Here is a 15,843-nt window from a genome sequence, read left to right as displayed (position 1 = left end):
ATAGGCAAAGGTTGGAAGCGACCCAGGTGTCTGGCCGCGGATGGGAAGGAGACCGAAGGGGAGTGAGCGTTTAGTGGGTACAGAGTCTGAGTCTGGGAAGATGAGAAAGCCCTGGAGATGGATGATGTGACGGCCAGAAGGCAACATAGATGTAATTTTGCCACTGAACTGTATACTTAAAAGTTGTTTAAATAACAAATTTTATGTCAAGCATATTTATCACCACGTAGGAAGAAAAACATTTTAATTGCAGGGTTGCCATGCCCATGAAATAACTATTCTTTATCATTTAGAGGCAAAACAAAAACAGCTTTGTTTCTGACGAGCAATATAGCGCCTTGAAGGGTGGGTGAGGGCTGGAATGTTCTTCCTAACAGGGATGAGGCCCTGACTGCCAAGCCTGGCCACCTGAAGAGATGGAGAGCATGATTCACGGTACATCAAAAAGTTCTTTATCTGAACAGTGCTTCTCAGCCTTGTTGGTGCTGTGACCGTTTAATACAGTTCCTCATGTTCTGGTGGCCCCCAAGCAGGATGCAATCCACGCATTAGTCCCTTCCCTCAAGAGTTTATTATCAGCCAAGTATGGTGGGGCACGTCTGCAATTCCAGCCACAGGAAAGCTGAGGCGGAAGGATCACAGAGGCAAGACCAACCTGGGCTAGCTAACAAGACCCTGTCTTAAAGGAGCATACAAAGGCTTTGTGGGTAAAGCCGCTTGAGTCCAATCCCCAGAACCCACAGAGCAGGATAGGGAGAACTGACTCCCAACAGTGGTCCTCTGATCTCCACGCTCACGCCATGGCATGTACATTCCCCTTCACTACGCCCGCTCAAATAAGGTGGAAGAGGAAAACGGAACAAGACCTAAATGAACAAACGAGCGTCTTGCTTAGCTGAACAAAATTAAACAGTCATAAATAAAAGAAGCCTGAAGTTAGGTTCCAATCAGTCATACATGTACCAAGTGTGGGAAAAGGAGGGGACACTGTGGGATGGAAACAGGCGGACTGTCCAGCCTTGCCCCAAGGTCCTCTGAAAGCTACTCCAAATCTGGGAGAGGCAGCCAGAGGAGGCTGCAGTAGAGGGTCTGCAATGGGAAGGGGTGAGAGGTAAGAGGAGAAAACAGTCTGGAGCCAGGATGAAAGAACTCTTGATGTGCATGGATTTCCACTCCTACTCCAAGCGTAACTGGAAGCTTTGGAGAAGGGTGTTATTTGAAGCACAGCTCTCAGCGTGGGGAGGCTGGCAGATCCAGGCCACTTGGGGATCTGTCTGAGAGCCACTAAGCGACAAAGCCTGGCAAGCCATACCATAAGGTGAAGCTCAGTCTGGATTTTTTTCCCCCTAGATTTAAGCCATCACTCTAAAATGGACCAGCCTGACGCTTAGATGTGCATGGTGCTTTCCTGAGAGAATACACAGTTAAGTGGTCGCCATGGGGATGGCTTCCTAGACGGACGACTGAAGGGGATACAGAGGTGGCTCAGAAGTTAAGGGCAAGTACCGTTCTTACAGGGAACCAGGTTCAGTTCCCAGCGCCCAAGTCACGTGGCCCACACTGCCTGTGACTTCAGCCCCAGGGAATCCAACACTCTTCCAGCCTTCACAGGAACCTGCACACACATATGCGCAAACATACACGTGTATATAAATAAAAATAAATGATCTTCTAAGCCGGGCGGTGGTGGCTGGCGCACACCCCTAATTCCAGCACTCAGGAGGCAGAGGTAGGTGAATCTCTGGGTTCGAGACCAGCCTGGTCTACAGAGCGAGTTCTAGGCTAGCCAGGGGTAGTTCTAGGATAGCCTGTCTTGAGAAACCAAATAAATAAACAAACAAATAATCGTCTAGGAAGTAAAGACTGAACATAGCCAAAGACTTTTACTTTTCATTGTAAAACGTTGGGTAACGTGGGCATACATTTTAAATATGTATCTGAATTCATTTTTATAAATTTAAAAAGTCTTCTTTATGATCAAAGTAAAATTAAGAAAGCATCACAAAATGTTTGCATTTTAAACCAGCAAATAGAAAACGCCCCCTAACCACCAAGTGAAAGTGTTCCGATTTTGTCTCTCTCCTGTCTTCATCTCTGTCACAAAGAGATGTGAGAATGATCTAAAAGGGACAGCAGCAATCATAGACCCTCTACGACTTCACTTCAAAGCAAACAGATCATGAATCATATACAAGAAAATACACTTTTGTAGTGTACTGTGTTTAAATGAGAAGTCTGCCTGACACTATCCCAAATCAACTGCTCAGTGAAACCAGAAATCCAAACTAACAGACTGGAGTATGTTTGATGAAATGTATTACTCTATCCCAGTAAAATGGTCTTTTTATTTTGACACTTGTTCAGGTGTAAAATGATTGTATCACCCTTGACTTGTTCTTTCTTCTCTTACTCTCCCGATACAAATCCCAGGAAGCCTACCCTCCAGATGTACCCAGAATCCGACTGAGTACTTCCACCTCCCTTCCCCCATGCCTAGACTGTCACCTGGACTGCCATCATTCACTGAGCCCCCTGCTTCTGCCTTTGTCCTCCACAATCAATCCTCAGGATGCCAGCTAGATCCCCTTTAAAATCAAATTCTGTCCACAATGTCCACTGGCTTCTTATTCAATGGGCATGTATGTATGTGCTCCATGATGTCAGACTCTTTCTCTTCTATATTTTTAATTGTATGTGCATTGGTGTGAGGGTGTCAGATCACCTGGAACTGGAGTTACAGACAATAGGTGCTGCCATGTGGGTGCTGGGAATTGAACCCAGGTCCTTTGGAAAAACAGACAGTTCTCTTAACCACTGAGCTATCTCTCCAGCCCTGATGTCAGACTTTTTTTTTATTCCCCCATGTTCACTATTGACCCCCCCATGAGCCTAGAGCAGTGGTTCTCAACCTGTGGGTCGCGACCTTTTGGGGGACTGGCATCAGCTACCCTGTGTTATGATTCATAACAGGAGCAAATTTACAGTCAAGAAGTAGCAACAAAGTAATTTTACGGTTGGGGGTCACCACAACATGAGGTGGAAGCATGAGAAAGGTTGAGAACCACTGGCCTAGAATGTTTGGTAAGCAAATGAGAACTCACTAAATACTTTTTGGCGACTGAGGGAGGCACAAGCCAAAAGCAGCTGGCATCACTGGGGAAAAAAAAATTGTTGAGGTCCCAAATAAGGCAGAAGCACAATGATGCGCAGCAAACTCGGAATAAGGGACTGGAGAAGCTGAGACATTAATAGACAAACACTGAAGCCCATCACATAGCTACCTGTGGCACCTGCTGGTAATTCATTAATTTGCGCTTTGCCCATCATCGCAGCATATTCCATGGAGACACCCTTGAGGTTTTATGGGGATGGTATGTTAGAGCGTAAATTACTGCCACCAGCTTCCCTGGCCCTCTTTCCAAAAACAATAAACTTAGGTGGGAGCTTCTGCTCAAGGAAGAAAACAATTACCGTTTTAGCCAGAAAGTCCAGACTATTCAGTTCTCCCATGAAGAAAACCTAGACAAGGCTCCAGTGGTGGAATGAGGAAACTGGGTGATGGACAGTTTCTGCCATCAAACACTGCCTAGGGACATTTCTAATGCAGTCCCCAACTCTAAAGGAAGGACAATGAAACCTTCTTGCGTGGTCACTGTAAGATAAAATGAAGTGATACCAAAGACATCCGGAAAACTGAAGGGACTAAACTTTGAGTGTTCACTCCCTTGACGAAGGACAAGTCCACCTTGTGCTGGATGCTAACTCACTTTCCCGTCTCACTTTGAAGAGCTCTATCTGAACAAGGATCTGACCCCGTCCCTCCAATGCACATTTCTCCACTTAAAAACATGGACTGATTTCAACATGAACTCCTGAACTTCTTCAACAAGAGGACCCTAAGCCATCTGCATAGTGTGGTCACATTCCGGCCACAAGGAAGAACTCATTCTGGAATGCAATTATGCTCTATTGCCCATCTGTGTGGCACTCTGTACTCACTACCCTGCACCATGCCCTTCCCAGCCATCCTTCTTCAATAGCCCTCAAGGCTTTCTAAAGCCTTCCGGAACACCCCAACCTGAGTCAGATCTTCCTGCCATCGCCTTTTCTGGAATGCCATCTTTCCCCCAAGTATTCTATTGATTTTGTTTTTTTGAGACAGGGTTTCTTCTGGGTAGCCTTGGCTGTCCTGGACTCGCTTTGTAGGCCAGGCTGGCCTCGAACTCACACCGATCGTGCACCACCGTGCCTGGCTCCAAGCATTCTACCGTGCTATCGCTTGTTTGAGGGTCTACCTCCCAGCAGTGAATGAGCCTCCATCTGCCTCTTTCCTGTGTCCTGAGCACGGCGGTGTGAGGTACACAGTACATGCCATATGTCTGCGCTCTTTTAAGACATCTCAATTGCTTTCTCGGGCCTTTCTGGGAAGTCTCCATGACTTCGGCCTTCGAGTCAGGGTTAGGGAAGGCCTTGTCTTGTCTTTGTGCTCGAAAGGAAACATGCTGAAAGGTGAAGCTAATTCAGCAGTTAAGGGTCTTCTGCAAAGAGTTAAGAGCTGAGCGTGGGGACCAGATGAAGCTCCCATCCTCATACCTTCACACTTGGACCTCGCTTTATCTGAAACGCTACGAGTCCTCACATGAGACACGCCCATATTTAAGTCTGGTGCAAATAGAAAAGATTTTCAACTTACTCATTTTCAAGACTATCCAAGTTTCTGTTTCTTTCACAATAGTTGAAACTTTGGAATTGACTATAATTCAAAGCAATTATTGTTCTTTGGCTGTCAAGGTGCCCTGTTCCTCCTTTCATAAATATCCTGCAGGATCCCAGCCCAGCTCAATACAAAGTCTTTTTTTTTTTTTTTTTTTTAGCCCCATTCCTATTCACTTGCTAAATTTACAGCGTTCAAATGAAAGAAAGGAGACCTGCTTTTGCCCCCACTGTTAACATGATATATGTCTGAGTCTTAATTGCCCTTTAATTATACCTTCATCCAGGTCTGCACAGATATAATGGAAATAAAACATTATAGCAAGGCCTGAGAGGGCCTTGCTGAGGTAGCAGGAAGACAGCTTTGAAATATTTCCTGCAACCAGAAGGAAAGAACAAAATGAGAGGAGGTCTGGGGATGTTAGAAGCTAGGCAAACAATTGACTGAGAAAGCACTCCTTCCGTGACTGCACTTCAGCCTTTCACTGTGTGAGCCGCAAGGCCGGCGATCCCCCTGTGATTTGATGCTCAGCGAAGGCTGGGCTGAAAATGGAAGAACTCAATGACTGCTCGGCTTCGAATGAAGAAACAGGCAACAAAAGGAAACATGCCATGACATTCTCTAAATATTTATCACCGGGAGTTGACTATTCAGGGAGAGGAGCCAGATCTGACAACAGTGAGGTCCCCTGACTGCCGCCTACCTTCTGCTCTGATCCCCACCTCCACCTTCCAGGCTGAGACCTTCACCTCCCGGGGGCTGTCAGAGGAGAGACACATGTCTGATGACCCCAGCAGATGCAGAGTGATGATGGAGGGTACAGACTGACCACGCACACTCGCTTCCTCCCAGACTCCCTCCCCGTAGCAGGGTAACCAAAAACATCTACCCGAAAGACCAAATGGGTCAGTACAAACGACTCTACAGACAAAACACCCCTTCCTAAGTATCCTCTGGCCTGTATTTTTGTGTTGCCACAGCTGCGTGGAGTCAGAGCCCTGTCTCCATGGACTTCCCTGCCAGGTATCATTATAAAATCAAATTTCTCATCAGCCCACAGAGCAGCAATGCTCATTCCTGATGCTCCCAACTCAACAGATGAGCGTTAATCTGAAGGTTGCGGGGGGGGGGGGGGGAGGTTGATGAAGAAAGCACTATAGACAATGCACAAATGTATTTGATAGTACTTCAGACTTCCCTCTTGGCCATGTTTCCTGCCTTTTCATGTCTTGGGCAGGGTTTGATTTGGGACAGGGTGCTTGATTTTGAAACAATATTCTTCAAGAACAATTTAGTGATTAGGTTTAGATTAAAAACAGGTTTAGATTAAAAAAATCCAGGGACTGGAGAGCTGACCGAGCAATTAAGAGTGTGTACTGCACTTGCAAAGGACACGGGTTCTGTTCCCAGCACCCACAAAGAGGCTCACAACCCTCTGTAAGGACAATTCCAGGGTATCCATTGCTTTCTTCTGCCCCCCCCTACTGAATCAGGCACACACACTTGGCACACATACATGCATTCAGGCTAAATATTCATACACATAAAATATAAATAAATAATTTTAAAAAACCCAGGTACCTGGCAATCCCAATAGTTCTTTCTAATCCCCCAGAAATGCTACCTGATACTATTTGCTATGGGATGCGTCCTGCCTGTACATAACAATGTGTATACCTTTTTATAGGAGGATGTATAGGTCTACATAGTTTAAAATCAGTGGAGAAATTAGAGAACAGGTTATGATCTAATTATCACAAACATATTCTCTTCTTCCAATCCAATACTTTCTCACTTTCTTTCCTACTTTTTTAATTTCACTAAGCTGAAAGCACTGGATCTTAAAGTATGTTCCTGCCTCGTCTCCCCCAAAGGAAAGAAAACCTTAGTGATCTGAATGGACATAACTGCAGGAACCAAACCTCAGTGGCCACGGGAGAAAAAGAAATCCTGTGAAGAAGTGGGTTAGAATGAGAAGTAAGGAAGCAATATAAATGACGGGGCAAACCGCAGCTAAGTCTCACCTTTAAGCAAGTGATCATATAAACAGAAGGCTAGATTCAGTGACCTCCAAGGTCCCTTCCAGCTCCACTCCTGTTGGCCTCATGAATTTTTTATAGTCATCTTCTGTCCTATCACACTGTCCCTATGCATCATCAAGCCCTTCTGGCCACTTCCAGGATGGAAAGGAAAATCTGTTTTGTTTCGTTTTAAATCTGTGTTTGACTATTGCCAAAAATTATAATTCTGTCCTTGGAACAATGACCCGAAAAATAAAAGGTTGGGGTAAAAATTTTTGGAGCAAATAAATGCTCACTACTGCCTCGGGGTAATACATTTTAAATTTCTCTGACATAAGCAGAATTATGACTTGAGCTTCAAGGAGCGAGGAACGTGACACTTAAAGGCAATGCTATAAGCAAATCCTCACAACCTATTCCACACCCCCTGCCGAGTGTCTAATCTTAAAAAGACAACAGAGCAAGCAAAGGAGCTTGAATCCTGGCCTTACTGCATCTCTCATCAGCTGTGTGATGTGGACAAGTTATTTATTCCCTGAACCTATTTCCTCACTTTAAAAAAAAAATGTATTATTATGGTGTGCATGCCTGTGTGCACAGACACTTGCGGAAGTCAGAGGACAACTCTGTGCAGCCTCTGGCAAGGCTTGGACAGCACGCACCTTTGCCCACTGAGCCATGTCACCAGCCCTGTTTCTTCACTTTTTAAAAATGAGGTAAGAGGAGTGACCTTGAAGAATGGACAATTAAATACAACCATATTAAGTAGTCTCTGATCATTCACTCTTTCCCTCGTTCAGTCAGCAAAGACTAACGCAGAATTTCTCCACTACCAGCCAGCCACAGGTACATACAAGGCAGACTAAATAAAAGTGATTATTCTCTCTGTTCACCAAAAACCTACTCTTTTCCAAGACTGTGGCAGACTGACGTTGCTCAAGGCTCTCACTAGCACCTAGTTTGCCTGAAATAGCTGTATTTATTTTGTCAATTGTCACTGTAGGTGGGAGTTGACCTCCTGTTATGCCCTTCCCCCAAAGCTAAGTAAGACTCCAACAGGTGTGTCGGTTCTGCAGGACACCTTTCAGAACCTTGGGAGAAGCAGCGACCAGAGCAAAAGGTGGTAACCCAGCTCTCCACTGGGCAAGTCAGCAGGGGGAAAACTTGATACTCTTGTGCTGCAAGGCCCAGCCTGAATGCCTGAGAGTTTTTGGGTGCTTTCAATTCCAGGAGTGGACTCTGTGTCTTCCGAGAACTCAAGATTAACACGGCTGCCTGGTCCCCAACCACTACCACTGGGCCACTGATAAAGCCAGGCGCAAGAGCAAAAGGGTCCATCTCCTTTCTACTGTGCTTTGCTCAACACTGGAGTTTGATAACACTCTGTATAAACGGTCGGCCTTTGCGGTCAGTACATTCCGAGGTTGGTGGGCTCTTTTCTACTTTAAGTTTACTGTTCCTTTTGTTAGCTAGTCCCCAAGCCTTTGGGGGTGGTGGGCATTCAGAACACAGTAACAAACGTTCTGCACTTGTAAGAGTTTCCCATAGCATTCTGGGAGCCAGGGCTCTTCGGAAAAGCACATTAAGTCTGATCCTGGAATAGGGAATGACTGCCCTGGGTCGCAGTCATAGAGCAGTTAAAAAGAGAATTCTGGAATAAAATTCTGAGTATTTCTGAAGCTAAGGGTCGCCCACGAGAAGGGCTTAAAAAACGCCTCCAATTTTTTTTTTCTTTTGCCCTGAAGGGCCCCTCTCATTCAGGAGCTGTCTGAATCACCTCCCTTGGAAACCGAACTATAGACATCCTGATTGCCACAGGCAGGGATTCTGAGCGTGGAGGTGACAGCGGTATCCTCTTCCCCACTGAAGTTCTCAGTAAAAGAGACCCGTCGCTATAGAATCCCATCCCGCCCCGCCGGATGCATCTAAAACGGTGGCTTCTTTCCATATCCCTTCAGTGAGTTAAGGGTGTTATTGACTCTAGAACTCCTAATTGCTCACCGAAAACAGTGGTTTGGATATTAATAGACTAGAAATCAAGGCCCTACCTAAGGCTTGTCGTCACGGAAACGGTACTCAAGCCCCGCAGCGATTTTCCCCTTTGGGAAGTCTGGCTAAGTTGGTGGTGGGGCTTGGGAATTGTGTTAAAGCACTTGTTTCTTCCACGGTCTGCCATTTCTGCGGGCCAAGTTGTTGGAACTGGCAGGAAGGGCGCGAGCAGAGTGGGCAGACGACCCTTGGAGAACAGGACATCAAAGGGGACGGGTGGGGGGGGGGTCCTTGAAGTATAGTCCTGGGACACTCGATCTCTCCCTTCTCAGCCCGCACTGGGTCACTCTGCACGTCCTGCCTGGCACCCAGAGGCCCGGCCCCCTCTGCTGCCCTGAACTGTCCTCCCAGATTTGGCGCTGGGCAGCCCGGGAACGCGCTAGCCAAGTTCCAGAAGAGGATCCGACACGCCCGGGGGGTTGAGAGAAGCCAGGCAAGCGGGTGGCACAGGAGCGGGCAGACCTCCCGCGGCGACAGGCAGGGTCCCCCTCCCTCTGCTCCCAGGCGAGGGTCCCGGGGGAGGCGGCCGAGAAAACACAACATCCCAAACCCACTCCCAGCGCCCCAGGGCGACGCTCTACTAAGCCAGCTCCCCAGAGCCGGCGCCCCGCTCGCCCAGCGCCTGCCAAACCCACGCGGCTTCCCGCGCCCTGGGGTGACGACTGCCGCAGCAGCCAGGGCCTCCCGGGCTCCGCACCCCTCCCGCCCCACGCTAGGCACCCCCCGGGGGCCAGGCCCCCACCGGGCCGGCGCGTCCCCCTCCCCCCTCCCCCGGGCCCCGCGCTCCCGGGCGCTGGCTCCCGGGCACCCAGCTTCCCCTCCCGCCGCGCGGCCCTCGGGGACTCACCTGCGCTGGGGCTGAAGCGGCGGCCACCCCGAGCCCGGGGGCGGCGGCGGCGGCGGCGCAGGGGGAGGAGGGCAGCACGGGGCTCCTGGCACAGCGGCCGCCGGGCGCCTGGTGCTGCGGAGCCACGGACCCGCCCAGAGATATAAATAACATTATCTGAGGAGGGACATTCCTGCCGGGGGACATCGCTGCTGCCGGGACCAGATAGTCCCGCGGCGGGGGCGGGGGAGGCGGGGCTGCAGCCTCCCGCAGCGCCAGGCCCGCCTTCCCCACCCACTCCTGCACCTGCCAATCAGACTGCGCGCCCGGGGCCACCTGCCTACCCGCTAGCGCCGCCGCCGCCGCCGCCGCCGCCGCCGGGGACCTGGGGCGCCCGGGTCCCCTCTCACCTCCCCTGAGCCCGCACAGCCCGAGCCCCTCGCCTCGGGCAGAGGGCTGGACTCTGCCGCTCGGGCCTAATCCGTGATGCCCTGGGAGCCGCAAGGCTGGCAGCGGAAAGGAGTGTCTCCCAGCCTTTCCCGCCCTGCGTCCCTGCGGCTCACGAGCTGGTTTGGAAAATACACCAAAAGACCTGTTTAGGCCGTAGGGTGACTGAGGAGGAGGAGGAGGAGGGTCCCGGGCTGTCGCGCCCCCCCTGAGATCGGATGGAAGGGACAGATTGCTCCCGGGGGCCGGTTACGTTGGAAAGCGCGCCCCGGGGCCGGCTACAACCGGCTGGTTGTAGGAGCAGACGCTGGGAGCGCAGGGGGTGGGCACTGGGCCGAGGCCCCCGCCCCCAGCCTGCGGGCTCGAGGCCGCGGTTCGAGCTCTCCAGCCTGGTACCGTCCGGGAGAAGCCGGCTGTGCCGGTTGGTGGCGCGCAGCCCGCAGTCGCACGTTGCAGGGGCCGTAATCAACAGGCAAGCGGGCACAGCAGCCCACCCGCCCCTTCCTCTGAGCCCAGGTCTCCGGGCAAGACCCGGCTTGCTCACCGCCAGCTTTGGTGAGGTAGGGTAGAGCAGGCCGGAGGAGACGCCAGAACCCAGGCTGTCAGGGATGTAAGGGTGTAAGGCATCTCCTAGTGGACCTAGGGAGAGTGACCGACGAACACGGTCTGCTTGCAGGCTGTTTCCTTGACTTTTCACCAACACAAGGTCATTGCCCTGGAAGGTTTGCTTCGCGCCTTTCTGTGCCTTTCGTCGGTTTTTGTTTTGTTTTTCTCCACACGCTGTACCTGAGATGGTCTGTCACTCACGGACCGTCAACCCAGGTAATCGCAGGTGTAATGGAGACGGCAGTGGCGATTTAAAAGAGCATAGACGCAGGAGAGAGTTTTAACTTTGACTGATTGCGCCCTGGAATTCTTAACAGGAAACAGCCTTTCTCTTGTCTTGTTTGCTTGGGTGTATAATTATGCTGTTTTCTAGGATTCATCAGCAAAGGGTGTTCAATTGCCAGATGCTCGAGCTTAGTTTGTGTTATTAAAGGTACGCAAAGGATTATTTCACTGCCTGCTGAAGCCACACTTTTTTGAGAGTAGGTATTTGGACGGTAAGAAATGCTAAAACAGGACAAAAATCCACAGGTATTAGAAAGCCATAGAACTCACCACTCTCCTCTTGCCTGAGTCCTTGTTACATTCCACTTTCCCAAATGACACTAGTATTACAAGGAAGATGACGCAATGGACGATCTCCCAGAGGTTAGATTTCCCGCCCCCTCCTGGGACCATTGGATGTCATCGAGGAATTCTTTGTAGGTAGCTGGGGCTGGAGGTCTTCAGTAGAGCTCAGGTTTACTACTCCAAAGGCCCCTGGAGCTCCCCAACATCCCTTCACCCGCACCTGAATCATTTGCTTTGCTTGTAATTGAGTTAAAAAACCGTCTTTTAAAGAACCAAATTCTGGAGGGGGGGGGGAAAAAGAGGCCAACTTCAAAAGCTGAGACTTACATATCACAAGTAGAAATCCTTGATCTATTTTTTGAAAGGAATAAAAAGGGAGGAAATTATGTATTTATATTTGTTAAACCTTGTGTGAATAAACTTATTAAACAAATTCATGAATCCCAGAATTGCAGCTTTGAGCTACATAATTATATATTACGAGAAAAAGATAATTCTTAGCCATAGGTTTGTGACTCTGAGCTGAATGGTTGCACACATATCTTCCTTTGGTGCATGCAAATTTATAATTTTCAACCACAAGGAAAAAAATTAATATGACGGCAGCTCCAAAGCAACAGACAGATTACCCCAAGATTTTACAAACCAGCTCATCTACTGTGGCTGTCTCCACTTCAGCTGAACGATAAATAATTCAATACAGCCTCATTTGCTGCAGATCCTGTTATCCTGACAACATCCCCAATGCTTCCCAGCTAATAGAGTTACAGTGAAATGGTAAATCAAAGCCCAGTGAGAGAGGAAGTTTAGAAGTGCAGAGAGAAAGGGCACGGTGTAACAAGGGACAGAGCACAGGAATGAGAAATTATGGACGGTGGAATGCAGGGGAGAGGAAACACTGAGAGAATGCCCAATGTCAAGGTCATTATTGAGAAGGAGACTCTTCAGGGACCTTCTAAGATCATAGAGTATCTTTCAGAATTCTCTACAGGGGAATAAAAATGGACAGCCATCTTTATTGGTCACGGGACTGTCTCTGCCCGTGCTGATACCTTGTACTTCTACTTTCAAGCTTCCCTAGTTAATCTGCAGCTTTGGAAGAGTTCTGGGACCAGAAGGGAAAGTGTGCGCTATAGTAGCCACCGTGAGCCAAGGAGTGGGAGGAAGCCTTCAGAGACTGAGTACCCAGTTCTGGTTGAAAGCAGTAGGTAAGGCCAAGACGCTCTAAGTAAAAAGTAAGGACACTAGAGGCAGCTGTCTGCCTTTCACTATTCTCATCTTCATTCTCTCTCTCTCTCATAGTTCTTTGAGAAAGTCTTACGTGTTTGGATCACATTCACCCCTCCCTAGCTCTTTTCAAATCCACCCCCTTTCCCTACCCACCTCATTTAGTACCCTCCCTCCCAACTCTTTAAGACTAATTTGTGCTAACCAAATAGGCTACTTTCATTGAGTCACAAAGCCAATGCCACTTAAATAAGCCCACTTTGAATTAAACATGAATGTTTATATTAGAAATATATTCAAAAGCTAACGCCAAGCCAAGCCAAGCCTGACCAGTTCAAATCCTTAGTAACAGTAGCGAAGGAATCAAGAACTCAAGATGTACTGTACCTTTTAACTGAGCTGCATTTCAGGTAGCTATGCTGAACTTTCCCTACCAGGTCTAGGATTGCCTAAGGGTGCCACTTCCTTCACAGTTTGCAAAGACAAGAAGCAATAAGGCCTAAAGTGCACCATTGAGAATCAAGAGGTTCCGTGGGTCTAGCCTTTGCCTTCACATGCCTCAAACTCCTGACTGCCTGTGGCCTCCTAACTGCTCTCCCATTCTCCCATTTTGTTCTCCTTCAATTCTTTTCCCACAGAGCAGCCAAGTTGTACTCGTAAGAAGGAAATCTGATCACGCCACGCAGTTGCATTAAATCTCCCATGGTTCCCCCGTACTTTCAGGGCTGAGTTCTAAGCACTTCGAATGGTACCTGACACATGAACCAAACTCAGCAGAGATATTACTGAACAAATGAACAAATCAAGAAACTAAGAAAGGTTGCAATCCTGAAGACCAAGCAGAGAAGTCATTAAAAGTCTTCTACATACTTTAAGTGATTTTTTTTCCCCCCCGGGAGGTTCGCTTTCTGTTTATGTTCAAGGAAGGTTATCTGAATGAATTCACATTCTCCGAGATGTAATTTGACAGTGCTGGGGCTGAATTTTACCAGCTCCTGCACCATTACTGCGGCATTGGTGCCTAACTTACCGTCTCGGCGAGGGGAACAGGGGTTAGTTAATTGAGGAGACCTTGTGCTCAGGACAACCACCCAGCTCACTTCGGGTCTTTCCTCTTCCCAGGTCTCGTGGATAACAAGGTAAAGCAAACAGTGAGGGTTCGCGTGGCTTTTGACTCTTGTTGCTCCGCTCTCTCAGTACTGTCTTCAGTCACAGTCCTCGGCCAGGAATCCCATTCCAGTCTCCACGCTCCAGTATGCCTAGATGGTGAGACCAAGGCCACAGGAGCGTTGATCAAAATGCACCATGAGGAATGAGTTAATGTTTCGGCATTAACTGCCTAGCTTAAGTATTCCAGAGAAGATACTCTGTATGTGAACAATCAGGAGTACCCGATTCCAAAACCTGTGTTTTTTCATCCTTTATTAATATTTATTCAGGCAGGAACTCAGACCACAGGGAGAATTTATAATTTAAAAGTTGACTTTGAGGCGGCTGGAGAGGTGACCGGCAGGTAAGAGAGCTGGCTGTTCTTGGAGAGGACCCCGGTTTGCGTTGCTGTACTCCCATCCCGGGAGATCCAACGCCTTCTCCTGACCTCTCAGGGCACCGGGCATGCGCACGGCCACAGGTAGAGGCAAAACGCTCGCACACATAGAATAAAGAATCTGCAATTGAGTTTATAATAAGGAATGACAGCTACCATTCCAACAACTCAACTAATTAAACAATTTTCTGTGTATGTGATAATTGTTGCCAACATAAACGGTCTTGTTAATTGTTTTGTTTACAAGTGAGCAGTTACCGAATTCACAGTATTTTTTTTTTCATGATATTAACCAAGACCTTTGGGAAATTTTCAATAAAGTTTGGAAAGAATCGGCAATAAAAAGCTCCATTACCTCTTCAAATTAATTTCATTCTCTATTCTCTGGGTTAGTTCCACAGCTGCTCAGCTTCTGTTTGAATATTTTGTCAATGTTTTGAAGTCTATAAGAAACTATAATTCAGCTTAAACATGTTGTATTTTATAGTATACATGCAGAATATAATTGATTCTTGCTAAAACCCATTTTCTAATTTTCATTGGCAAGTTCTGTTTTTTAAAAGTTATCATTTTCTTCCTGTCAAATGTTTTTATTTTATTTCATTAAGTAAATACCTATGATTATCTTCATTGTTGGATCAAGACTCTCAGAATTTAAGTAATTTCCTAAAGACAACACAAACTCCAAATTTTGTGCTTATTAGAGTTTTCTCTTCAGGAAGTGATACCTCACCCTTCCTTTCCTTCCTTCCTTCCTTCCTTCCTTCCTTCCTTCCTTCCTTCCTTCCTTCCTTTTTCTCCTCTCTCCCTCTCTGTCTGTCTCTTTCTCTCTCTGAGACAGAATCGCACACTGTATCCCAGACTGCCGGACTGGCCTGAAACTCACAGCAGTCCTCCTGCCCCAGCTCCCAAAGTGCTGAAATTATAGATGTTGATCACGTGTGGCTTTGAGTCTTAAATTGACAGGATCCGTATTATGGTCTCCTACTTGAACTCAATGGTTCATTCAAGAATATAGCCCCAAATTATGCCGAGCAGGCGCACGGTGAGCACGCCATGCTGTTTAGCCTTTCCCCACCATCACTGAAATTATCTAAGCCTGCTTCGTTCGGCATCCAGAGCTGCACCTTGCAGACAAACCGACTGAGAGCTGCGGCCGCTTCCCTTGGGGTGGGTTTTAAGCTATAAATAAGGACTCATATGCCACCACTGACCCCAACCACTGCCTGTCTTCTTGACCGCCCTTCACCTGCACCAAACGCTGCCTGAAATAAGTAGACGCTTGCCTCTTAGGACTTCAGGCAGTTGATGCATCTCCTGCTGGCATTCCGAGGGCCCTAATACGTTATTCCATAAATAAAAACGAACCTTCGGAGGCAAATGACCTTGGGAGGGAGTTAGCTTTTAAAGTACAGCCTTTTGGTATAGGAGTAAGAAAGAAAAGTCAGTGCAACTTGCCATTTAATAGAATTTTAGAGTCGGGATCAGGGTAGGCTGGAAAGAACAGGAGCTGAAGACTCCATAGATTCTCCTTCCCCTTAAGCAGAATACCTCAGTTTCTCAGGCTCAAAATAATGACACTGAGACACATAGACTTGATCGAGCTTTCACTATTTTACACCTATGCTAGGAGTTTAGGAAGCTGGGCGGTGCTGTGGCAGCGGCGCATGTCTTTAATCCCAGCATCAGGAGACAGATCTATCTTTATGAGTTCGAGGCCAACCTGGTCTACACAGCGAATTCCAGAACAGCCAGGCCTACACAGAGAAACCCTGTCTTAAAGATATATATATATATATATATATATATATATATATATATATATATATATATATAT

The 15,843-nt window shown here is 47.8% G+C and overlaps 1 protein-coding gene across 1 annotated transcript in view; it reads right to left on the bottom strand.

The window, feature by feature from the left end:
- Sptb (spectrin beta, erythrocytic) overlaps positions 1-9,686 on the bottom strand; it is a 117,409-nt gene extending 107,723 nt beyond the window's left edge. The window contains exon 1 of the mRNA XM_055595459.1: positions 9,632-9,686. The gene's annotated coding sequence lies outside the window, so the exon portion shown is untranslated. The remainder of the gene's footprint in view (positions 1-9,631) is intronic.
- Positions 9,687-15,843: the final 6,157 nt, after the last annotated feature.

Source organism: Psammomys obesus, unplaced genomic scaffold (genome assembly GCF_907164565.1).
Source record: "Psammomys obesus unplaced genomic scaffold, mPsaObe1.curated_primary_1811, whole genome shotgun sequence".
Taxonomy (NCBI): domain Eukaryota; kingdom Metazoa; phylum Chordata; class Mammalia; order Rodentia; family Muridae; genus Psammomys; species Psammomys obesus.
The sequence above is the reverse complement of the archived record's forward strand: the minus strand, read 5'-3'. Positions and strand labels throughout refer to the sequence as shown.